Source organism: Pteropus medius, unplaced genomic scaffold (assembly GCF_902729225.1).
Source record: "Pteropus medius unplaced genomic scaffold, Ma_sr-lr_union100, whole genome shotgun sequence".
In the NCBI taxonomy this organism is placed as follows: Eukaryota; Metazoa; Chordata; class Mammalia; order Chiroptera; family Pteropodidae; genus Pteropus; species Pteropus medius.
This window is the reverse complement of record NW_024343578.1, coordinates 1887846-1913326: the sequence shown is the minus strand read 5'-3', so window position 1 is coordinate 1913326 and position 25481 is coordinate 1887846. Positions and strand designations below refer to the sequence as shown.

General features: G+C 37.5%; 1 protein-coding gene and 1 pseudogene across 4 annotated transcripts in view; both read left to right on the top strand.

Moving 5' to 3' along the window:
* The window catches only part of CACNA2D3 (calcium voltage-gated channel auxiliary subunit alpha2delta 3), a 793860-nt gene that overhangs the window by 463057 nt on the left and 305322 nt on the right, over positions 1-25481 (top strand). The gene's annotated exons all lie outside the window — the stretch shown is intronic.
* Positions 1024-1137, top strand: LOC120606365 (uncharacterized; annotated as a pseudogene).

Genomic DNA, 25481 nt, shown 5'->3' with positions numbered 1-25481 from the left:
CAATTTTAATGCTAAAATGTAGGCAGGATATTATCTTACAATAAAAGACAGCCCTTGAATGAAATACATTTAACTTTTGTGTTATTTTCCTTGTTTCCCTTGGACTGGTAAAGACATATTCTCATAGACTGGCTGCTTTTCCTGATGGCATTTGTGACCATGGGACCAGTTAACGAGAGAATACAGTTGGCCTGCCACTCAGATTTCGTGATAAGGCAGCTGAGGGATGCTTTCTGATCAACACTCAAAATACCAAAATTCTCAGACTCAAAGGAGTTACTTTGAGAAGGAAGCTGTAGTTCCGTTGGATGGACCCTTCCTTCCCATCCCCTCCTCTACCCGCTTCCCTACTAATTCTACTTCCTTTTCTTTCTTGGTATATTTTACACCTTTGTTATTTTTGTTTGTCTTAAGAAACAACAGAAAAATATAATGAGATAAATAAAATTTTCCTGTAAATGTATTTCCTAGAAAACGCATAGCTAAAATTCTGATGTAGTTTTCCTAGCCCTTTTTCTATGTATGTTTTTCATAAAATGATTTTTTTTATCACTCCTTCCTATTACATTATTATCACCTTATCATGTCATGAAATACTTTAAGAAAACATAATTTCAATGAGGCATAGCATTCAAGTTTAGGTTTTTCCTTTTTCTCTTTGCTTTTTTAAAAATTATAATCTTGCGCATATCACAAGTTATTTCTAGGATACATAGAAGTTCAATGACTGGTTTCAGAATGGAGCATTTTAAAGCTACGGGTAACTTTCCGAGTGGCCTCGGGAACAGTCCCACCAATGTGTATCTTTCCTTGCCGTGTGCCAGTGTCATCTTCCCACTGCCCACCAGCTGTTGCTAGAAATGAACTTTGAAAAAACCTTAGCTGTTGGATTGTTTATTACCTTAGTTGTGATGGTATGGGTGTTTGCACATGTCCAAACTCATCAAGTTGTACACATTAAATATGTGCAGTTCTTTCTATATCAGTTATACCTTAATGCTATTTTTAAAGTAATATAAAATAGTCTACGGCTATACCGAATAAGCCTGGTCCCATCTGATCTCAGAAGCTAAGCAGGGTCGGGCCTGGTTAGTACTTGGATGGGAGACCACCTATGAAGACCAGGTGCTGTAGGCATAAAAAATAAAAAAATAAGAGATTGTAAGCTGACAAGGTCTTTGCAATCCGTGAGGTCAACCAAGGGTTGTCTTGCCTAAAAAAATAATAATAAAATAAAATAAAATACCTTAGCCAATCTGATTGCAGAATAAGTGGAACCTCTTCTTTTTTGCAATTCTTTTATTACTCATATGATTTTATACAGTCATTTTTGTCTTTTCCGTGAATGACTTATCAAGCTCTTTGCCTCCTTTTGTTTTAAATCAAAGAATTCACCTTTTTCTCTATTGATTTGTATCAATCCTTATTGATCGCTTTTTGTGTAAGGATACTATTCTTTGTCATCTGTGAATATTTTTCTCTCTTTTTTGTTTGTCTTTTGCTTTTTATGGTGGCTTTTGCCATGTCAAAAATTAAAAATGTTGTGAAATCGGATGATCAGTTTTTTCCCTCCTGGCTCTGCCTTGGCTAATGCTCCTGAAAAGGACTTTGCTTTCTTATTTCTCTTCTTTTTGCCTCTCCTTCTCTCTTCTCTCTTCGCTTCTCTCCCTACCTCGATCCATGGAGCTGGGAGCCATGGAGCTGAAGAGGTGGGAGGCATGACCAAGATCGAGGAGTAGGTGTGTTACCATCTGTTATTTTTCTCTCTGGTTTGACTCCTATACTGCTTCTCAAATCTCCGTGCTTCTGGCTTCTAGTAACTCTATCATTATAATCAGATAAAAATCTTCTTAGTAGCTTCAATTATAGCAGCTGACAGCTGTAACTTAACAAATAATTACTGGTGTTATCTGTGCTTCGGGCCAGCACCTCCCAAGTCAGCAGACTGGGGTAGACTCCTACAGCCTTCGTAGTTCATCTTGAGATGGGTGGTGAGAAGGTCCCCATACCGAGAGTGCTGATGTTCCGCATGGCAGGGGAGGAGTCTGCTTCTGGTACTGACATAAAGAAACTATTTTCAAATGCCTTTGAGGCCCGATGCTATCTGCAAAGCATAGAAATGCATTTGCTTTCTGTCAGCTGACTTTCTAATTCCCATTGTTTGCTTTTCCTTGTTATAGGATGTTTCCCTCAGAGAATTTATCAAGCCTGTGGGTAGACATGCACCTACCATCACCACATCACTTGGCAAACCCATTTTCCTCATGGTTCCACTTCATGAAAGACCCCAATTCTCTTCCCCCTAACCTCTGCAGATGATATATTAAAGGACGCTCAGATGGATGTGTCTCTTAAATTAGCCAGCAGTATCATGTTAAAAATCATCTCTTCTTACTTTCTATTGTCTCTCAGCCTGTTTCCTGCAGGTCTAAGAGTGTCCAGAGTTTATCCTGCTCGGGGGACTCACCAGTGAGAAGCAGTGTTTCCGAATCTATGATTTAAGGGCTCCTAGCTTTGGAGTCTGCTGGAACTCTCTTAAAAAGTCAGATTCCTGGCCCTATCCTCAAAGTTTCTAACTCTCAGTTAGGGGTCTGTCCCAGGTATCTGCATTTTAATAGACATCCAAGTTGATTCATATGCACAGTAAAGTTTGAGACGTACTGCTTTAGAGAACAACCTGCATTTGCAGATAGAGCCAGCCAGGCACACCCTCCCTGGCTACTGCTGTGTGGTCTGCAGAGGGTGGTTTTCATCTCTCACTGTTTCACACATAAGGAGTACACGAGTAAGAGCAGGTTCATACCCCTCCTCTGGGGTCACCCCACCAGCCCTTCAGACTCATATCTGTCTCATTCTGCAGCTGTGTGAATAGCACTACTGCTTTCCTCTTCACAAAGGTCTCATGGGGAAGATGAGTGATAAGGGTTTAGGGAAAATAAGACCCCCAGGCGGTGCTCATGAGGTTATGTGGCTCTTTCTTCACACTTTCTTTCCACACTTAGAGTACATGGAACAGTCAGGGGACTAATTCTTGAGCATGGCAACTAAGTGGGTAAGCTTTATTGGGCAGTGCAGTTGCTTTCACTTACTCTGTCTGGGCTGGGCTTAGGCCACTTGGGGCAAGAGATGGCCTCACAGGAGATAGGGGCTCCAATTATAACAAGTGATGAGAGAACCTCCCCTGGGAGCCTAATGCCTTTGTGTCTTCTGTAAATTCCCACCTGAGACTCAAATAGGAATAAGAAATCTGTGTGCTTCCAGGGAGGCTCTTGACAACTGCAATTGAATTTGCTCAAACATGATTGAGAAGAACAGCCTTCTATTCGAAGGTGGACTCTTCGAAGCAGTAGCATCAGCTCTTCCTAATCCCACCAGTTTCAAAGGACAAGTAAAGATTTTGAGTTTGTGGAGGAAACTCCTGCCCTGGCCGTTTGTGTGGAAACCTCGCTCACAGTCACACATGTTCATTACCCTTTCTTGGCCTCTTCTCCTCCTTCCTGTAACTTTCTTCCCCCTGGCTGCAAGGTGCCCCCTGACTCCTATGGCCTGGAAGGGAGTGGAGCAGTGTGCACACTTAACTTAGTTTTCATGCATTCCAGAGTGACAAAGTTGAGGTAAGAGTAGCTGTAGGCTAGATACTTCCAGTCCTTTTCTAACTACCTTCCATGAATTCAAATCACCCATTTAATGGATGCCGAAGCCCCTGCTGAGAAAGGGGCGGGGGAGGGAAGAATGAAGAGTGTGTGCTAAGGTGTTTTGTTTCTTGTTTTTTGTTTTGTTTTGTTTTGTTTTTTAAGGTGGAGCAGTTAATTCATTTTTCCTTTAGCCAGACTTATTTTTTTCTTCTAGAGTCTCATTTCATCCGTGGGCATGGTGATCTGCATTGTTGGCCTACCATTCATTCTTATTTTTTAAATTATGCACAAGATGTTATCTAACACTTTCTGCAAACAGAAAATAATGTTCATTGCCCCTTGTTGAGCTGTCTGCTCTCATTGTTGCTGCTCTCTCTCTCCTTGCCTTTATTTAAAATAATCAACTGCAAGAAAGCCAAATAACATTTTCAAACTATTGTCAGATCACAGTGACAATTGATTACTTAGGGAACTTCTCAGGAAACGGCCTGTGGATGTAGAATTAATATCAACAATAGCAGATTTGTAACCCGGGAGTAGTCTCAGGAATGTGAATAGCAAATTAGGGGAATAAATTTGGACATCAGAATCTTGGGGAAGGTTAACTTATTGACATACAGGGATGGTGTTGTTTGTTTTGAAGATGAGTCACAATTCTGTTTTATTTTGAACTCTTTCAAAAGAACTGGCTTCCAGACAAAAAGAAATAGAATACAGCGAAAATTGTCTGTTTTCATAAACTTTCAACTTGCTTTGTTGCCGGTCCTGTTTTTAAAAGTTGCCTTAGAAAAACATAAGTCATGTTTAATATTCTGCTCTGAATAATCTGATATTCATTTTGATACGTTCTTGGTCCCTATTGATTTTGAAAATGCTGAATACAAATACTTGACATTCGGGAGGGCAAGCAAAGGATTAAAACAGAATCTCTACCTCCTGCTTGCAGTCGTCTTTGAAGAGATCAAAATATTCAAGAAAGCAGAATTCTTACAGTCCGAATAAAACATGATTAGAACATTTGGGGAAGGAGATGCAGTGTGACTGGAGAAAATGTTAACGGTATATAAATAATAAATACATTTTCTTAACAGTTTTCGTCTCTTACAATGGATATTATAAATTGATACACGGCAATAGCCTAAATGTATTCTTCTCCCGCCCTGTATATTTCCCCCCAATGTAACCATTTATCCAAGTACAAAGATGTGTGTGGGAGAGAGAGAGAGAGAGTTCGTACAAATCACTGACAAGCAGGTAAATGCAGGCAGCTCAGCAAGGGTTTTAGACAGGAATCAAAGATTATCAAAGCCATGTGAGGCATTTAGGTAGGTAAGGTGCAATTACTGTTATATTTAATGGTTACTGAATGGCAACAGTGTGCTTCATTAGAAACATAGAAGAAGGCCCTGAACTTACCCAAAAGACCTAAGATGATATAATAAGACAAATGCACCAAGGCATGACAAAACCCAAGGGTGTAAAGAAAAGTAACTCGAATCATAGGTAACTGGTAACATGTTTTCCAGTTAAAAAACTTTTGCTCCTTTCTTTTGACCCAGTGCCAGCCAGTGTCTGATAGAGCCAGACAGTGATAGTATACTTGGGAGAAACAGCAGCACAGGAGAGAACCAGAAGGAGGGGGAAGACTGGGCAGGACGCAGGAGGAGCCAAGGAAAGGGGTGAGATGAGCAGGCATGTGAGCTTTTCTTTTAATGAGGCAGAGTATCCTACTCTCATCATTATGAACCAAAATCTTTCCCACAACCCGCTTGCTCATTTAGCTACTTGATCCACAGCCAAATTGCCCAGAAGCCAGCATTCTCTTGTGGCCTTTTCTTCTTTCCCCTCTGACAACATATGTATCACTTTTTACTTAGTCTTGTGTTTGTCTTACCTTCTCTATTAGACAAGTAGCATTTTATTATAAGGACATACTCAATTTATTGTTATAGTTCTCAGCATTGGTTCTTTTGAATTGAGACTTTATCAAACTGGATTTGAGTTCCTGCTCTGCCGTGTAGCTTTGGGTGAGCCATTTAACCTCTCACTCTGTGAGTCAGTTTACAGTCTACATAAAATGAAGATTGCAATATTGACTTCATTCTGAGCTGCCATGAGATTAAATGAGAGGCTGTATGGTAAGTACTTAGCATGTGCTAAGTAATGTTAGTTTAGCTTTTCCTCTATCTCTGTAGGTCCCAAATTATTAGACAATTTAGACCTTTGTTGAATGAATGACTAAAATATATATATATATATATATATGCCAACCCAATCATATTAACCATGAAGTTAAATTGTGTGTGTTTTGTGTGGGGAGGGGCTGGGGGAGGGAGGGGGGTGCTGATGTGTTGGTAACCTGTGTGTAACACAGGAACACACAGGTTGTCACTGATGGGTTTCCTTAGGTAGCAAAGTCCATTCCTAGCCTTAATTATTTACCCACACCACTTAATCACAGCTAGGGACAACCAAGCCTTAGAGCAGCTAACAGATTCGCCTAGACTCACACAACTCCTAAGTGATGGATCTAGAATTTGAACTCAGGACAGTCTGACTCTCAACTTATCCTCACCTGCCTAACCTCTTGTGACTTCTCAATTGTTGCTGGGTGAGTGCCAAGTGATCATTAACATCCATATGTGCCTTTTCCACTGATATTTATTTCTTTGTCTATTTATGCTCTTCAGCTGATTTTCTGTCAGTCCAGGGCTGACCGTGCTGTCCAATATGGTGACCATGAGATACATAGGACTACTTAAATTGACATTTAGGTTTGTTAAATTTAATTTAATTTAAAATTTAGTCCTTGATCACAAGAGCCACATTTCAAGTATTCAGTAGTGACATTTAGCTCCTGGCAACCATATTAGAACAGATATATAGTATTTTCATCATTGTAGAAAGTTCCATTGGTCAGCACTGCTCCACAGAATGCCTCAAATAAATAACAGTCAAGACACTGAATTTTTTTTTCTCTAACATACATGGTTATATCCTTAGTGTTCTAAAATTTAAGAGACATTGGATAACAAGTTGGTAGAAGAGTGATAGTTATACTATGAAAAGGTTAAATTTTGATTGAATTGACTTTATACTACGTGGTGGGCTCCATGCAAAGTGCTTTCTATGAGTTGTTTCATATAATTCTTATAGCAGCCCACTGAGGTAGGTGCTACAACTAATCCATTTTAGAGTTGGAAAGACACATGCTCTAGGTCTCAGAACTGTTCAGTGAAGGACCATAGACCTAACACCAATCCGCTGGACTCTGGAGTTCTAGCCCTTAGCCATTGCACCACCTTCCCCAAAGTCACAACAAGTTCTCAAAAATTATGAGCTGTCTATTCTAAAGGCAGAGACAGCAGAATCCTCTGTTCTAAATGCTTGTGGAACTGGGGACATTGTGGATGAAAGAAGTCAGGTTCTTTTCATAGTGCTTAAGAAAACATTTTGCAAAGGAACTAAAATTTTCTTCTAGACTTTAAAAATCATCTCCAGTCCTATAAGTTGTCTTTATATGTACACACCAAAAAAAGATCGTCTTATGTTCAGAAGTGGATCAGAAACAAAATATGTGAGAAACTGGTTATGTCATCAAGGTTTTGAAAACTAGTGATCTTAATAAAAATAAAATGATCCCTATATGTGAAAGAAGCCTAACAGCTGCTTGCAAGAAATCGCAGGAATTTTCCTCGGCTTCTTGTCCCATTCTCTCTACACCCAGGATACCTAGCTCTTCCTCACAGGATGTGCTTACATGATATGAATACATGTCACGAACATTCATTCCCTGTAAAAGGTCATTTAAGGTGCCATGAAATTTGCATTATTCAAACCTACACAAGTTGCGTTGTAGCCACTTTGGGTTAAAATTTACCTTCAAAAATTTTATAGGCCTAATTCTACTCCAACTAATTAAATATAAAAGTAGTTTTTAGATTCTTGGATGATATTAAATTTTCTTCAGAATAGCTAACATCTCCACAATTGGAGTGATGGCCTGTTACTCAGATATTTTGTTATGGACAAAAAATATTTCTGAAAGCATATAGCTCAGTGCTGGGCATATAGCATGGATTAAATCAACATTTGCTATCCTCTAACCAGGTGTTTGACTGGAATTTCCTAGAATCCATGCACAGTTTTCCCAGCTCAGCAAGGGTCTCTTTTTCTTGTCAATATTTAGGAAGAAGATATCCATTTAAAGCGATAGAGTTTACACATTGTTCATATCTTTGCACTGAAGTGTTGTCATGAGTGTCACTTATGCTCCAAGCTGGAAATCGTATGAGTCAGATTGCTCACAGTAGAGACCAAAGGGATGGTTAGATAATGAAATATGGCCTTTGGGGTGTAGACAGAGATGTTAATCAAGAGCCACGTTTGTTTGCAGCACTTTAACTGCACAAGACATCTCAAAGTGACTTAATTTGTAGTCTAAACCCCTACCTCAAGCCCCAGGTAATCACAAGAGTGATGAAAAATACTACATGCTCTCTCTCTTTTCCTAAGCTCACTTTAATCTTGCTCTTTGAAAGGCAAGTGGTTTCCTTGTGCAAACAGCTTCATAGAAATGTCAAATCTGGCACCCATGGTCTACGCTGAAGGGGGAGACGTGGTACAAATTCTCAGTGCTCAGGACCCAGGCTTTGAAATGACTCCAGCTGTACTGCCAATGCAAATGCAGGAGGGGAAAAAATTACTGGAACAAATTGAAAGGTTATTCAGACTGGAATTTAGAATCTCAATAAAAAAGGCTTTTATAAGCCAAAGCCCTCAGAGTAACCAGATCATTTAAAAATACATCTTTTCTGCATTAAATGTAGTGTGACAGCCGCATTAGAAATGCTGCAGTCCAAGTATGTTCCTTAAACATTTTTAACTGACTTGTAAGGACAGCTACAATCTTCTACTGGGGGGATGCTGAATCCCCATTCCATAAATAGTTTCCATTTCTTAATTTTTTTTCTAATTTTTGATACCTGGCAAATGGGCTTTTGCCTTTCCCCTATGTTGCTTGCTGCAGGTTCAGTGATCTCTGTGTGCTGTGCGTCTTGATAAAAATTTGTTGAGCTAGAAATTTTCTTTTTTGATGTCATAGTCTTCCTGATCACCCAGATGTTGGGGCTCAGTAATAGCACACAGTTGTACCGGGGTGGAATCCCTTTTACGAGATGTGTCTAGGCCTAGAGACACACATGTAACTCACCTAAGGTACTGCAGTGACCCAAATGTGGGACTCCCTTCCTGTTGTTTAAACTTTCTCATTACCATTCAAGAGAAATGACTCAAGTCTGGTAGTTGTTGATAGGCATGGCAGTCCCCTCCAACACACACACCCCAGAAACTTTTATTTCCTTGAATCAATTGGGAGATTTTTTTTTTTTTTCAAGGAAAAACATCCCTGTGCAGAGTAGAGAGTGAATTGAAATCAAAGTAGCATAGGTTTCTTTTCACAAAGGAATAGACTGACCTGTTTTGGTTTCTCTGCTTCTGTTGAGATATCATCACTAGCTCGTGTATTTTAGGGACCATCCTGTTTCACACACTATAAAGCCAAATCGACTAGAGCTTCATTTCCACATTTAAGTTCAGTTCCTCCACGGATCCAGGGTTCTTTGACTAGCAGCGTGCCCATCATAATCTAGGAAAGCACTATTATTTTATTGTAGCCAACTAAAGCTGTCTTTTAATACAAGGTGATAGCTTCCTCCATCTTCTTCAGCTGAACCTTTGTTTGGGTGAAGCCACACATGGGTTCTGTTCCTGGAATTGACGTTTCAACAGAAGGTTGGCATAGGGACATCTTTTCCTCCAAGTAGTGGCAGTTCTCATTGACATTTTCAAACATGAAATAAGTAATTGCCACATTTGACACATGTCAGTACTTGCCTAGAGTTATGCATCACTCGCCTCTTTCTCTTCCATTCAGGGACATCCTTTAGAGTTTAAGGATGTGGGGTGATATTATTAGCCGTATGATTAAAATCAGTGTGTATTTATTCAATATGTTATCCATTCTCAGAATTTGGTGCTTGGACTTTTGTTAGTCACTAATCACCCATGACTCACAGCATATAGCCATTAAGGCTAGATGCCCTTGAGCAACAATGCCTCTGGAGACTGTAGCTGTTCCTGAAGTGTATGCATTTGGTTCCCTTAAAATGATCTTGTCACTGCTTCTCAGGGGCGCTGCGGGAATTGATGCTTTCCAGCTTTAGACTCTCACTCCTAGGGTGAGGAGCAGTGGAAGGCTTTGATAACTTTTAAAGCTCTCAGAGGAGACGATTTTTTTTGTGTGTGCTGACTGTGCCAGCATCCCATGCTCCGTGGGCAGCATAATGGATTTCGTTCAGAACCCTGCACAGGGCAACTGTCATGATATGGTTGGGGAGCTTTCTGTCAGCTACTGTGAGCTCCATCACTCTGTAACCTACCTCCGTTTTTGGCTTCTCCATCCTTGGTCACATTTTATGAAGCAGCCAACCATCCAGATTGGGATTTCATGCTCTGCTACACTGCTGCCCCAGTTATTTCCCTTACAAAGGCCTCCTTTACAAAGTCCTTCATCTAAGTAACGCATAGAAGGTGTGTTAAGGGGTAACAAGTGAAAGAAGGCAAGAGCCAGCAACTTCCTGAAAATTCTTGTCATTAGAGCATTTCTGTGAAGGCTCAACAATTTATTAGGCTGAGTCCAGGTAAAAGCCCCATCCCCCAGAACATATGTGATGAATTCAGACCTAATTGGCCACAGTCCAGTCCAGTTCTAAGGGGGACATTCTTGGCATTTTGGAGGTCAGAGTAGAGGTTTGATTTGAAGCTTGTAATGTGTGTTTCCTACATGTTATATTTAAGTTTGTTTACTACATTCATTGGATATGTCCATTGCCTTTTACTTTCTAGACAAAGTTCAGGTAAATTGATCAACCTTGGTTCATTATGTCATCAGTGCAGAAGATATCTATGCCCTTGTCCCGATATATGAAAAGGGTTCACAGAGCAACCTAAGGTTTGAAAAGGAAAAGGACCCTGGGTTATGGATTAAGATTGACATCGATTTTGTTGGCTGGAAAAGAACCCTGCCTCTGTCTTTCATCTGTGGAATTTTTTTGTACTGGGTACCTGGTCCTAGTACCAGGATGTGGCTAAAGTCTCCACAGCTTACCTGGAAGCTGTATTATGAAAAAGCCTTTGAGTAAGGGCAGATCTCTCTAGGATTCCTGCTGGCCTATTGAATTTCCATGGTCTGCTCATCCCAGAATTGTACTCTGTGGGGTAGCTGGAGTGAAGAGGAAATTCTGGGGCATGCTGCTGCTTGAGTTTGTATTTGCTTGTCTTTAGCAGGGAAAAGTGAGCACGGTGAGTAGCATGTTCTATATATCTATCAAAGGAACCATTCATCTGATGGAAAGGGTCTTCCTAATCCTGTTTTCATTCCCTTTTTCCTGTGGGAGTCAGATCTCAGATATAATAATCAGAGTTTGGGTGTGTCACTTCGGGGCTATCTATGTCCACAGAGAGGCTATAGATATGCATTGTTTAAAGCTTCGAAGTACTGTCCATATTGAACAATGGACAAGGGTTATGGCCTGAAAAAAAGATAATTGTTTATTTGAAGCTAAAAGTCAGAAATGTGGGAGACATAATTTAAAGGCCTTATATTCCTTGCCTCAACTCAACTGAAGAACATATAAAACCATCAAGTGAAACTTTTCTGGGTTTGTAACTGAATAATCTATTTGAATTCACCGATCTCTGAGAATGAGAAGTAGCTGGATGGTATCACATTATGTATACAAAGGTATTAACTGATTTGGTAGCAGGCCACCACTGTTTTGCCTGCACATTATAATAAAAAATGGAAGTTTCAATTCAGCGAGATAACTTCTAAGGTTTAAAGTGATAGCTGGCTTACTCTGTAGAGCTACCAAAGACAAAGTGACAGAAAATAACCCAAATAAACACTTCTTCGAAAAGATGGAATTAAATAAGATCTTTTTGATTGGAGTCCTTGGGATTCTTGCCAAACTGGATTTGGGGTTGTTTAAAATAAGTACATGTTGACTGAGCAGAGGCTCATGAAAGCTGAGTACCCCTATCCTTGGCCCAATTATGCAGGGAGGTAGAGGGCGAGGGCCATTTGGAAAAGAGACAGATACCTGAATCTCTTAGAGAAGAATGCTTTTAAATGTACATTTGTAAATTAAGCCATAATTTGCACGCCCAAATCCCTGGTGACCCTAGAATTTCCTCCAACACCTGGGTTCATGGTGAAGCAGTGAGATCCTAACAAGCTTACATAGGCTTTTCATTTACTTTCCACTAGCCCAGTTTAGTTTCTTAATCTTGGTCTTAAGATTCTCTCTTTTTCTGTAACTCCATTAATTGAAAAGATATGTTTTTTCTTCTAGTTTTCCTCTAATTCTGGTATGATGAGATGAGACCAATTTTAAATAACTATTTACATCTATTCATAACTGTAAAATCTGACTTTACCCGTGTCCTCAATTTTAAACTACAGTTACAGACTTCTTTTTAAATCTTACCCTAAAAAACAAATGATACCTCGCACCTGGTAGAAGTGCCATCTTCCAATAAGAAAGAAAATATGCCTTTGGTTTTCTCTCTCACACACACACACACACACACACACAATGGGTAGAGATGTGGGAGGCAAAAATCACAGAGTGAGTTCATTTATGTGCTCAGCATCCACTTATTCATGCATCAAACACGTATTTGTTGAGCAACTATTATGTACCTGGCAATGAACTAACACCTAGCCAATGGATAACACAGGTGAACAGTAGTTACTGAGGAGTCAGGAAATAAACAAGCAAACTTCAAATCATGTATTTCATAGGAAATTTTGGTAAACATAAATGCTGAAGGCAAAGTAAATGTCTTGACGAGAGATATATATTAATAAGGGTAGGCTGGACTGTGTTGCAATAAAAATAAATAATATGTTTAAATGGCTTAATAAAAACAAAGGTATATTTTTTTCTCACATTACAATACAATACAGGTTGGCTAGTTCTCTTGGGGTGTGACTGTCTAGACTCTAGTACCACCAACTTTAAAATGTGGTCTCCGTAACTATGATAGAAGGGAGAGAAAGATTGAGGGGTGTACATAGGCATGTTTTTGGCCAGCTAGGAAGTAGTTATATTACTTCTGCTCATATTCCATTGGTCAGAACTTAGCTACAAGGACCCAACTTGACTGCAAGTGAGACTGGGAAACACAATTCTCCTGAGGGCCCAGAAAGAGGAAATGAGATTGGCGAGCATCTTGATTTACGTAGAAGACCTCATTTAGATTAGAGGCTCCAGGAGGAGTAATTACAATATTAAATATAGATGCATTAGCAGAACATACATTCTTCTCAAGTGTACAAAGAATATTTTCCAGGATAGAGCAAATGCTAAGTCACAGAACAAGTCTTAACAAATTTAGGAAGATTGAAATCATACCAAATACCTTTCCGAACATGATGGAATGAAACTAGAAAACAATAGTAGAAGTGAAACTGGATGATTCACAAATATGTGGAAACTAAACAACACACTTGAACTACCAATGAGTCCAAGAAAAAAATCAAAACAAAAATTAGAAACTATGTAGGAACAAATAAAAATGAAAATACAACATGTTAAAACTTATGGAATGCAGCAAAAGCAGTAGTAAGAGGGAAATTTATAGTGATCAACACCGATACTAAAAAAGAAGGATATTAAATGAATAACCTAATTATATACCTCAAAGAACTAGAAAAGAAGAACAAACTAAGCTCAAGTTTGCAGAAAGAAGGAAATAATAAAGATTTGAGCAGAAATAAAAGAAATTAGAGAAAGAAATTAGAAAATCAATGAAACTGGGCATTGGTTTTTGGAAAAGATAAATGAAATTGACTTTTAGTTAAACTAAGAAAATAGAAAGAAGACCCATAAAATCAGAAATGAAAGAAGAGACATTATAACTAATGCCAAAGAAATAAAAAGGATCATAAGAGATTGTTATGAACAGTTATATACCATCAGACTGGATAACCTGGAAAAAATGAATAAACTCTTAGACACATACAACCGGTGTTTCTGAATCATGAATAAAAGTCCTGAACAGACCAATAACTAGTAAGGAGATTGAGTCAGAAATCAAAAACCTCCCAACAAAGGAAAGCCCAGGACCAGACGGCATCACTAGTGAATTCTACCACATATTTAAAGAAGAATTAATGTCAGTTTTTCTCAAACCCTTCCAAAAAATTGAAGAAGAGAGGACACTTCAAAATTCATTTTATGAGGCCAGCATTACCCTGATATCAAAACCAAACAAAGACTCTACAAGGAAAGAAAACTACAGGCCAATATCCCCCATGAATACATGAAAAATCCTCATAATGCTAGCAAACCAAATTCAATAGCACCTTAAAAGAACCATACACTATGATCAAGTAAGATTTATTGCTCATGTGCAAGGATGGTTCAACATATGAAATCAATATGATAGATCACAAAAGCAGAATGAAGGATAAAAATCATACGATCATTTCAATTGGTACATAGAAGGCATTGTCAAAATTCAACACCTTGTCATGATAAAAACTCCCAACAGATCGGGTATAGAAGAAACATAATATAATAGAGACCACATATGACAAACCCACAGCTGACGTCATACACAATGGTGAAAAGCTGAAAGCTTTTCCTCTAAGATCAGGAACAAGGCAAGGATGCACGTTCTCACAAATTCTATCCAACACAGTATTAGAAGTCCTAGCCAGAGCAGTTAGGCAACAAAAGAAATAAAAGGCATTCGAATCTGAAAAGGAGAAGTAAAATTATCTCTCTGTCCAGGTGACGTGATCTTATATATAGAAAACCCTAAAGACAAAAAAAAAATCCTGTTAGAACTAATAAATTTAATAGAGTTGCAGGATAAAGAATCAAAATACAAAGATCAGTTGTGTTTCTATACACTAACAATAAACTATCTGAAAAGAAAATTAAGAAAACAATCTTATTTATGATAGCATTGAAAAAGATAAAATATTTAGGAATAAACTTAATTCTGCAGATGAAACACTTGTATATTGAAAAACTAGATAAAATTGTTTTCCTCTTCTCCTTTCCCTTTCAAATGCTACACAGTGAATATTAAACCTTTTAAAGAAAGCCTCTGTTTTAGTGAAAGAAATAATAGGGACAATTTGATAGTAGGAAGAGCCGCTTTGGTGGGAAGGCATTATATAGTAAGAATGAGGGTCTGGACAGCCTGGTACAAATTCTGATGCTGTTACTTACTAGTTGGATGACTACAGGCAAGATTTTAAAACTCTCAGTGCCAGTTTCTTCATCAGTAAAATAGAGATCATCATCACAAAAAACCTACCTGTATTAGTTTCCTTTTTCTATTATAACAAATAACCACAAATATAGTGATATAAAACAACTCAAATTAATTAACAGTTTGTAGGTCAGAAATCTGACACAGGTATCAGAGGGTTATATTCAAAGTGTCAGCAAGGTTGTATTCCTTACTGGAGACTCTAGGAGATATTTTTTCTTGCCTTTCCTGATTTATAGAGGCTGCCCCCACTTCCTGGCTCATCTGCCCTCTTCCATCTGCAAAGCCAGCAATGGCCTGTTGAGTCTCTCTCACATCACAGCACTCTGATTCTGACATCCTCTTCCACTTTAAAGGACACTTGTAATTGAATTGGCCCAGTGGGATAATTCAGAATAATCTCTCTATTTTAAGGTCAGCAGATTAGCCATCTTAATTCCATCTATAATTTTAAGTCCCCATTGTTATGTAACATAACATTAGCACAAATTCCAGGGATTAGAATGTAGACATCATGTCGGGGTAGGAGGATAGCATTATTCTGCCTACCACATTACCCCATAGGAATGTTGTAATGGTTAAGTGAGATGACTCCTATAATAGCTTAGAACACTGCCAGTCACATAAGTAAATGCTCAATAAATGTCAGACATGACCCCATTATGTCATACGATTTAATGAAGTTGTTTTGCAGAGGGGAAGACTGTTGGGGGTTCTGTCTTCAGGAAGAATCTGATGCTACCTTGCTCACTGCTAGAAGGGATGATAAAAGGATATCGATAAAAATCAGCCAGTTCCTCCTTGGGTCCTGCACTTTGCTTTTCGAAACCAAAGCTCAAGGTCTGAATCCCTTTGGAATGTTGTGATTCTTCATAGAAAATGTATGGTTTGTGCAAAGCCAATTTTATGAATAACAAGAATGGAGCAAACTGGGCTAGATCCAAGCAGATAACATCTTCACAGAAAAGTGGCTAGTGAAAAGATAAAGAGCCACTCTGCCCAGAACCACATTATATTACCCCGTGAAGGAGCCAGAGTCCAGGGTGTAGTTAAGATAATGGACTCAAGAGTTGGACTTCCTTCTCTTCTCTTCTTACTATTTGGATGATCTTCAGTCTTAGTTTCCCCGTTTGTCAGACGTGGATAAAAATAGTACTTACCTTAACACGAGAGGAGGACTAGATGAGCTAACACAGCCCAAGTGCTTGGCATGGGGAGGACCTGGCAGTAAGTACTGGGTAGGGATAGCTCTGGGATCTTTTGTATGCTCTGAGGACCTCACCAAAAATAATTAGAGTTGAGAGAGCCATTGTCCTGCATCTGAAGCGAAGCTAGCAGGATTCTGAGTGTTATCTTCAAAATCCTCTTCTCATGTAGTTAAATCCTGTAGTAAATGTTTATTCCATTAAAATTCCCTCCCCAGATTGCATCATATGTAATTACGAGATGAAAATGTGGTCTGGAAAATGAACATAGCCATTGTTCAAGTTTTACATATGTGATGATGGTTTTTGAATCTTCCTTGTGGGAGGAGGCTATATTTGTTGCTTGAGGTGGATTATGACAATTGGGCCAAGGGACAGACAGCAGAAAGCTGCAATTTCTTGGTTGGAAAGAAATATATTGCAGGACCTGGACTCAGCAGGAGTAATATCTCATCTTGGGCTGTTTTCACCTCACAGCAGGAATAACTGAAGATAAAGACAAAGATGATGAAAGACAAGATGATATTTTAATGTCACTGGGCCTGGAAACAAGAGTGCTGTTGTTTGCAGACAGCCTTTGTTCATCTGTGCAAGATTAGCAATGGCATTAATTTATTCAAGATTAACATTCAGAAGGAAAGTCATCAGAGCCGAAGCTCTTTAATTTATCGAGCACGTTGTACCGACTCTGGGATGGAGGGAGAGTGGTGCTGTGCTCTGAGGCCAATACACCTTTCCCAGCATGCTGTCTTGTCTTAATAGGATGGCTTACTCAGTGGACAAGCCTTAGAGTCCACCTTTTTTAGCCTCTTAGCCACACTCAGGATTCCTACATAGGCTCAAAGTACCCTGAGATTTAGATTTCTAAAGGTGAGAGCAATGGCCATGCTTGGTAAGTAGAAAATGATAAGGTCAGTGAGTTTCACCTAAGACTACTGTGATTCAGTTCCATGTTCCAGGTTCCCTGACATTAACACTTTTGGCAAAGATATTGCAACCACAAATTCTTTCCTCACTAGGCCAGTTCCTTAGCTCTGGCTCATTTACACTTATCTTCATGAGGATGATGGTAGCACTGTGTTATCATAAAGACAACTTGAAAAAAACAACAATTTTTATTTTGAAATAATTTCAGACTCACAAGAAATATAAAAATAGTATGGAGTGTTCCTTTGTGCCCTTCTCAATTTCTCCTAGTGATATAATCTTACATAAGCATAGTGAGTTAACTTTTTAAAGACCTTGTACATTGAACATTTCAAAAAATGACGTGTGATAAGGTACAATAAACTTACATGTAGAGCTCTATGATTTTTTACCAACTGACCACTTACGTACGAACACCATATATATTACTCAGAACCTACCAGTACCTCGAGAGCCTCCCTCATTATGCCTCCTTTCAGTCATGATGTCCCCCAAAATAATTACTTCTCTGACTTCTATCACCATGGATTAATTTTACCTGTTACTGAACTTTATGTAAATGGAACCATGTGGTGTATACTCTTCTGTGTTTGGCTTCTATTGCTCAGTGTTACATTTGTTAGATTCATTCAAGTTGTCATGTGTGCCAGTGGTTTGGTTTGTTCTTATCACTGCCATGTTGTTTTCTGTAATATGGATATATCATAATTTACTTTTTTCCTCTCCTATAGATCGACATATAGATTATTTACAACTTTGGCTATTTCAAATTATGCTGTTATAAAAATTATACTACACATCTTTTATTGCATATTTGTGTATGCATCTGTGTTGGGGATATACTTAGTAGAATAACTACCTCATAAGTTATGTATGCGGTGGGCATATGGCAGGCACATGGAGGGCACATGGCAGGCAAGGTGGCACACAGTGGGCATACGGCGGGCAAGATGGGCAGGTTGGGTGCACAGTGGGCAAGGTGGGCATCTGCTAATGCAGATACTTCCAAAGAGTTTTCCAAAGTGACTGCAACAGTGGGAGTTCTAATTCATCTCTACCAACATCTGATATTCTCAAATTTTTAATTTTAGCCATTCCAATGTGTGTGTGTGTGTGTGTGTGTGTTTGTGTGTGTTTTAGTATCTAGTGTCATTTTAATTTGTATTTCCATGGTGACTAATACTGATCAGTGTCTCATATACTTATTGACTATTTGTGTTTGTCTATTTGGATATCCTCTTCTGTAAAGTGTTCAAGATTTTTTGCCCATTGAAATTATTAGTCTGTTTTTTATTGATTTTAATTTTTTTTTTGTAATATTCTAGATACTAGTTCGTTATTGGACATATGTACTGCAAATATCTTCTCCCACTCTGTGGTTTCCTTTGTCTCTTTTACATGCTATCTTTTGATAAACTGAAGTTTCTAATGTTGATAAGGTTCGGTGTATCAAACATTTCCTTTATAGATAGTACCTTTTTATGTACAATTTAAGGCATGTTTCCCTACCCAGAGGGTGGATGACATTCTTCATATTATTATTGTCTAGAAGCTTTATTATTAAGCTTCATTATTAAACTTTATTATTAATAGTCATCTGAAATTAAGGTTTATTTTTCTTCACATAGATTGTCAAGTTGATCTAGCACCATATATGGAAGAAACCACCTTTTTCTTATTGTATTTTTAAAAAATTAGTAGCACTTTTAAAAAATTAGGGTTTTTTTTCCTAGATACTCTGATTTTATGCTATTGGTCTATTCGTCTATTCTTATACTAATTCCATTCTGCTTTAATTACTTGAGCTTTATAAGTTTTGATATTTGGTAGTATAAGTCTTCTAATATTATTTTGATCCTTCAAAATTGTCTTTGTTCTTGTTGGTCATTTGCATTTCCATACAAATGTTGCAAGGATAAGGATTAGTAGATATTCTTATCTCATCCACAAGCTCAGGCTGAACAGTTTTAACACTTTTGCCATTTTACGTTACTGTTGGGTTTTGTACTTATTCTTTTTAAGGATAAGGAAGTGCTATTCTATTTCTGGCTTGGTAAGAATTTAGTTGAATGGGTGTTGAATTTTATCAAGTGCTTCTTCTGAATCTATTAAGATTATCATACTTTTCTTTTTAATGCCATATATTTTATCATTTGATTTTCAAATGTTAAACTAACCTTGCCTTTATGGCATAAAACCAACTTTATCATAATATATTAAGCCTACATTCCACTGAACATGATTTGTTACCATTTTAATATCTTTGTATCTATGTTCAGGATTCAGGAAAGATATTGGTTTGAAATTTCCGTTTTTTGTAATCTCTTTTTCAGGCTTTTAATTAGTGTATGCTGGCCTCAAATTAAGTTGGGCAAATTTTCTTCTTTTTCTGTTCTTGTAAAGATTTGTGTAAGATTGTTCTCTCTTCTTTAGAAGAATTGTTTAGAAGAATTCAATGTTGAGGCCACAGGAGACTGTAGTTTACTTTGCAGAGGATTTTTCCTTACAAATTCAATTGTCTTAGTAGATGTAGGCTATTCCAATTTTAAAATTTCTTCTTGAATAAGTTTTGGTAAATTTTGCTTTTCAAGGAATGTTTTCATCGCTCTGAAATTTTCATATTTACTGGACTAAAGTTATTTATAAATTCCCCTCATTTCCTTTTAATATATAAGATTGATAGGACTTTATCTTTTTTATTCCTAATATGGTTAATTTGTGTTTTCACCCATTTTTCCTTAGTCTGTCTTTTTAAGGATTTATCAGTTTTATTGGATTTTCAAGAAGCAACTTTTGGCATAGTACGTGTTTTCCTTGTCATTGATTTCTATTCTTATTTTTTCTTTGAGTTAAATTTGACATTTTTATAGCTTGTTATAATGAAACTTTAGATCATGATTTTCAGCCTTCTTTTTTATTATATGCATGTAGAGCTATCATTTCCCTCTAGTTGCTTCAGTGATATCCTATGTGCTTTTTGATATTATATTTTCATTATCATTGAATTCAAACTATCTTCTAATTTTCATTGTGAGCTTTTTAATATCCCACAGATTATTTAAAGTATATTATTTAATTTTGAAGCAATTTGGGTTCCAAATTTTCCAGTTAATTTTTATGGTTTTTAACTTATTCCACTGAGATATTGAATAGCTTCTATGTGATTTCTATCCTTTCAAATATATTTAGACTTGCTTTATAGACAAGAATTGATGTGTTTTGATTAATGATCCTTGAGTACTTGTAAACAAAATGTATTCTGCAGTTGATGAATATAATGTTCTGTATATGTCAATTTGGTCAAATTAACTAATTGTAATATTCGCATCCTCTGTGTCTTTACTGATTACTTTGCTTATTCTGTCTGTTACAGAGAGGGGTGTTAAAAATCCCCTGCTCTGATGTTGTATTTCTCTATTTCTCCTTTTAGTCCAGTCTCTTTTTGTTTTATATATTGTTGTGTCTCTGTTATTATCAGTATATAAATTTAGGGTTATGTTTTCTTGATGAATCAATCCTTTTGTTATTATATCTATTAGAAGATAAATAGGGTTATTTACATGTACATTGTGTTTACAAGGTTTAAAAGTAAAAAGATGAGACCTTTTGCCTAAAGCATTTCTTTGAAATCTGCTGATACCAAATTTGTGTGAAAGTTTTAATATTGCTCTCCTTTTATTTTATTTACTTTTTTAATTTTTATAGTGTAGAATTTCAGATTTCTTTTATTGCTCTCCTTTTAAAGGATGTCATTACTGAGTATTAAATTCTAATTAGAAACTTAGTTATTTCAGCCCTTTTTTGGTTTTCTCAGCCCAGAAAAAAAGGTATTCCGTTATCTCTGCCTTTTATTATTTCTGTTGTGAAAAGACAGCTGTGAGTCATTATTGTTCCTTAGTGTGTACAGTCTTTTTTTTCTTTAGCTGACATTAAGATTTTTTTCTTTTTTAGTTTTTAGATTTTTATTATAAGTTTGTGAAACATTGAGTTAGATTAGTCTCAATGGACAACTGCTAGGCCTTATTTCTTCTTCTAGTAGTCAAGACTATTTTCAAAAAGCTAGCTAGAATATGTAGAGATGAAAGAATATCTAATGGAAATGGTCATTTTTGAGTGTTTTGCCTCCTCAAGGGAATATATCAAATTGAAACAGAATAATTAATTTACCACAGTAAGTCTGAGTCTTGGCTATGCATTGTCACACTTTCAACAAGTGTTTCTGAAATACCAAAACAAAATTAATTTAAATTCTCTTTAAACACATCTTTTGTTTTGATTTCCTAAAATGAAACTGGCAAGAGATCAAGTAACAGTTTCATTACATTGAGAGATAGGGAACTATATTTTAAAGACTATCAGTCCATTTGATGTACTTTACAAAACTAGATTAGCTATTACCCTAAAAGAGTCAACTCGCCAAAAAATAAATGACTAAAAGAATCTGAAGAGCTGGTCAGTGGTAGCATATCAGTCTGTCTTGTAATTTCATGTAGTTAATATAGCTAAATGACTGCATATACAGACATAAACATATACCTGTATATACTTTTTTTTTTCACATTCTTGGGCTACCATTCATCTTAGATAATTAGGAAAAGTATTCCTTCATGCAAAATCATACTGCCTTCTGGAATGGACACTTATAACCTATGATGTTTTATACTACTCGTGGTACTGTTCCTGTTATCAGTATGGGTGATTGCCACTTGATTCTATCTTTCTCATTTAATAGGTTTGCCTGACCCCATATATCAGAGCTATTTTTAAAGACTTTGCAACACCAAAGTTGTTGAGGACAACTTTTGTGTTTGTACTATAAGGTGTCAAAGGCAAGATAAAATGTAAATATGCTTTTCCAGGTCACAGTCATTCACATCATCTGCTCTTTCTTAAGATCACATTGTGTGTGCTGATTCTGCATTTGATCCAGAACATGTCTGGGACTCATAGTTTCCCTAGAAGAGTCAGAAGTGTCATCATAAAAGTGACAGTGAAGGTTATGTAAGAATTCTGTCTTTTGACACCCATCCTAGGAAAATAACTGCAAAATCCACATCTCTAAAATTTTTGTTTTTAGGCAGGATGCAGGACTGTGTACTATGGATTAAAATGTCTGGGTACTTAGATTCTAAATGAGGTAGGACTGTTCAGAGGCAGATAATACCTTGTTTGGAGACACTCAGGTATTTAGGCAAGCATCTCAGTACAAGCAAAAGTATACATGGTAATGGCATGGATCAAAAGCATCACCATGTAATTTAAATTGACTTTGTATTGGCTTCCTTCAGTGTCAAGGCCTTTTTTTTCTTTCTGAGAGCAACATTTTCCCTCTTATCTTCATTTATGTCTGTGCTTCCTTAATCATGTTCAAATGTTTGTGGGTTGATGTTCACGTGTCCCCATTCTGTTTTTTAAATCTCATTCGTTGCCATTTTTCTCTTATAGAGAGAGGAAGTATTCTGTTTAGGCTATGTGTTTAAGGGTGAAAAGTGTTTATAGAATCTTCATCTGTTTCCCCTGAGCCTGATCTATTTGATGACATCACTCTATAATTTTACATGATTTGGACAATGCAAAGTGTGCAAGGCAGAATGTTCAGGAAGGCAAACAGAACATGTTTTTGTAATTAGCCAGAGAAACCAGGCTGTAACTTGTGATTCTGAATTTAAAAAAAAAACAAAAAAAACATTTACGAATTCAGCGAGAAGATAGACCTTGCTAATACATTCTTTGATGGTCCAAGACTAACTTTGAGGGGTATTTGGTTGCTTGAATATTTGTGTATGGTTGAGACATGGATCTGGACAGGGGTTTAGTCTTTGAAATCTGGGTTAAGAATTTTTATCTGGGCTAGGTCATTGACATTATCAATGATTAGGGATTTTGGAGACATTTGAGCAAAACCCCTTAGTGTCTGGAATTTTGCGATGGTAATGGAAGCGCATTAATTATATATTAAGGAGTGCTGAATTAATCAATAAATACTTGGACCTTTTCCCCCATGCTTTTTTCTTGTTCCTTACTGTTCTCCCATACTGGCTCCTTCTCTGTCTGAATTGGTTCTTCAGGGGCCTCCTTACTAAGTCCTGCCAAATGGCTGGCCACTTATATTTGAGACACCGTTCATTGACCTTCGGAATATCATTTTCTATGACTTCCACCTCTTGGTCATCTGAGCTTTATCGGACCCTGTAAACAATGAAGAGAATCAGAACACAGAAGAGAATCTTGTAAAGATTAATAAAATGTCAAAACCTAGCAAACCTAAGATCTACGTTTAATTTTAGTTGAAAACTTTAATTGGTTTGTACAAAGACATCAACAGACATAGAGTCCGTCAATGGAAGTAAAGAACTTCCAAGAGTGGGGACTCCCTAGGGACCATCCCCACTAGTTCTCTAACCATAATACTTAGGGATCTGTTTTATGGGAAAAAAAGGTGTTTGGTAAAAATGTCATGTTTCTGCTCCACTGCGTGGGACACTTACACGTTGAGGGCCCTGGACTAATAAAAGGGTTAACCTAAGTGTTTAACACTGTTTCGCTGTCTTGGGACATTTGTTCTGTGTTCATGGATTTAGTAATTTTAATGTAAATAGGCACCCCAGCAGCTGTGTCCCCTTAAGCATATTTTATTTAGCAGCTGAGTTATCCACGTCACTTGGCAGCCGAAGATTTTCAATTTTTGTTTGTGCCAAGAGGGCAGCTGGAATAATTCGAGTACTCATTAATTTGGGAGAAATATGAGCTGTGCAAGGCAGACAACACGAGTCTTCTGTATAGTGTTGTACAAGGATAAGCAGATCAGAATAGAAGCAATTTGCCCTATCCCATAGGGGCCCTAGGATTTTAATAAGCTGGTTATGAAAATTCTATTTCTTTGCAGTTCGAAGCATCTAATTAGAGCCTGTAATTTCTCTCCTATAATGAGAGTGGATGAAGGTTAACGTTAGGCCTACCGGGCCCTTTCACATTCATTTACAGAGAGAAATCAGGTAACAGTTGTAGCTAATTAGGACAGATTATTAAATATTTAGTTCATCTTGATCTAACTTGAAGAACACATGCATGTTGTTGGGGCATGGAAAATGATAAAAGAAAGTTAAATTTAATTTTTAATCAAAGATAAACTTTAGGCAGTATAGTAATTTTAGTACTGACTACCTAACCTGATGGCCAGAGCAGCAATCGCCTCCAGTCGTCTAAACTGTCAAGATAAAGGAAGATGATGTTGGTTTAATTTCATCACTGAACATGTTTCCCAAGTTCAAACAGCTGGGATTTATGCAATCTGCGTAAAGTACAAAGAACTCACATAGCAGTGACATGAAAAACCACCTTCCTGATGTTACAGAATTTGGATTTTGAGTTTGGAGGATAGGAGTGCTATTTTGGGAACTGTCCTAAGGAAATATATCATTCATAGGCCTTTCTTTTAGGAGAGGACTCACGTCTAACAAAACTACTGCCTGAAAGGAAATTTCTCCCATGAAGCAGGACTCACTTGGTTGTGGGGTATCATGGTAGTGAATAAAGAAAGCCTCGCTTTGCCATAGACTGATAGCCAAACTCCTGCACACTGAGGACAATAGGTTATTCTTCTCTTGTCATAACCCAACCTACGTTATCTTCCCAAAGTGAGATGCAGTTAAGTCAGGATGTGCTTATCAGAAATAATGTTCTCAGAATCAGTGCCATGACTGATCTTCCATCTGTGGCCTGACACAAAGGTAAAACATCTTCAGAGTAAAATTAGTTCATGGAAAGCTCCCAAGATTTCTGTAACTTACTGAGAAGCAGGCTTTTAGAAATTCAGAATATTATGAAAAGGCAAAGATGAGGGGAAAAGATGAAAAGTCTTATAAAAATAGAAAGATTTCTAAGAGTAACTTTAAGACATCCGTCCCTCTAAGTTTTCTAGTGCAGTGATGTATCTTGGCCCATAAAACCTCATCACTACTCCAGTTGTTTCATTTGGAAGATGCTTGAAGCGTCTTTGCAGATCTGTACAAAATAAATGGCAACTCCCAAAGACCATCTTTCTTTGCTACGCCAGCTTCCATTTGCTGGTTATTACAAAATGGTTTCTGATGGCAATAATCCTTTGAAAATCACCTGTTATTGGGGATAATAGCTGGTTGTCAGAGCATTAACCACCCTCGACTTCACTGTGGGCTATTACATAACAAAAGAATGAACTGGTGGTAAGTCTGCCAGGTGTATTAAATTATATCATGCATTATAGAAGTTCTGTGATGGGGATTAGCATTCAGGAAAGATGATCAGAGATTGCCAAACTCATTATCCACTGAGGCAGGAGGCTGGCCTCAGGCCTGGAGATGCAAGGCTGGAGTTGTAACTA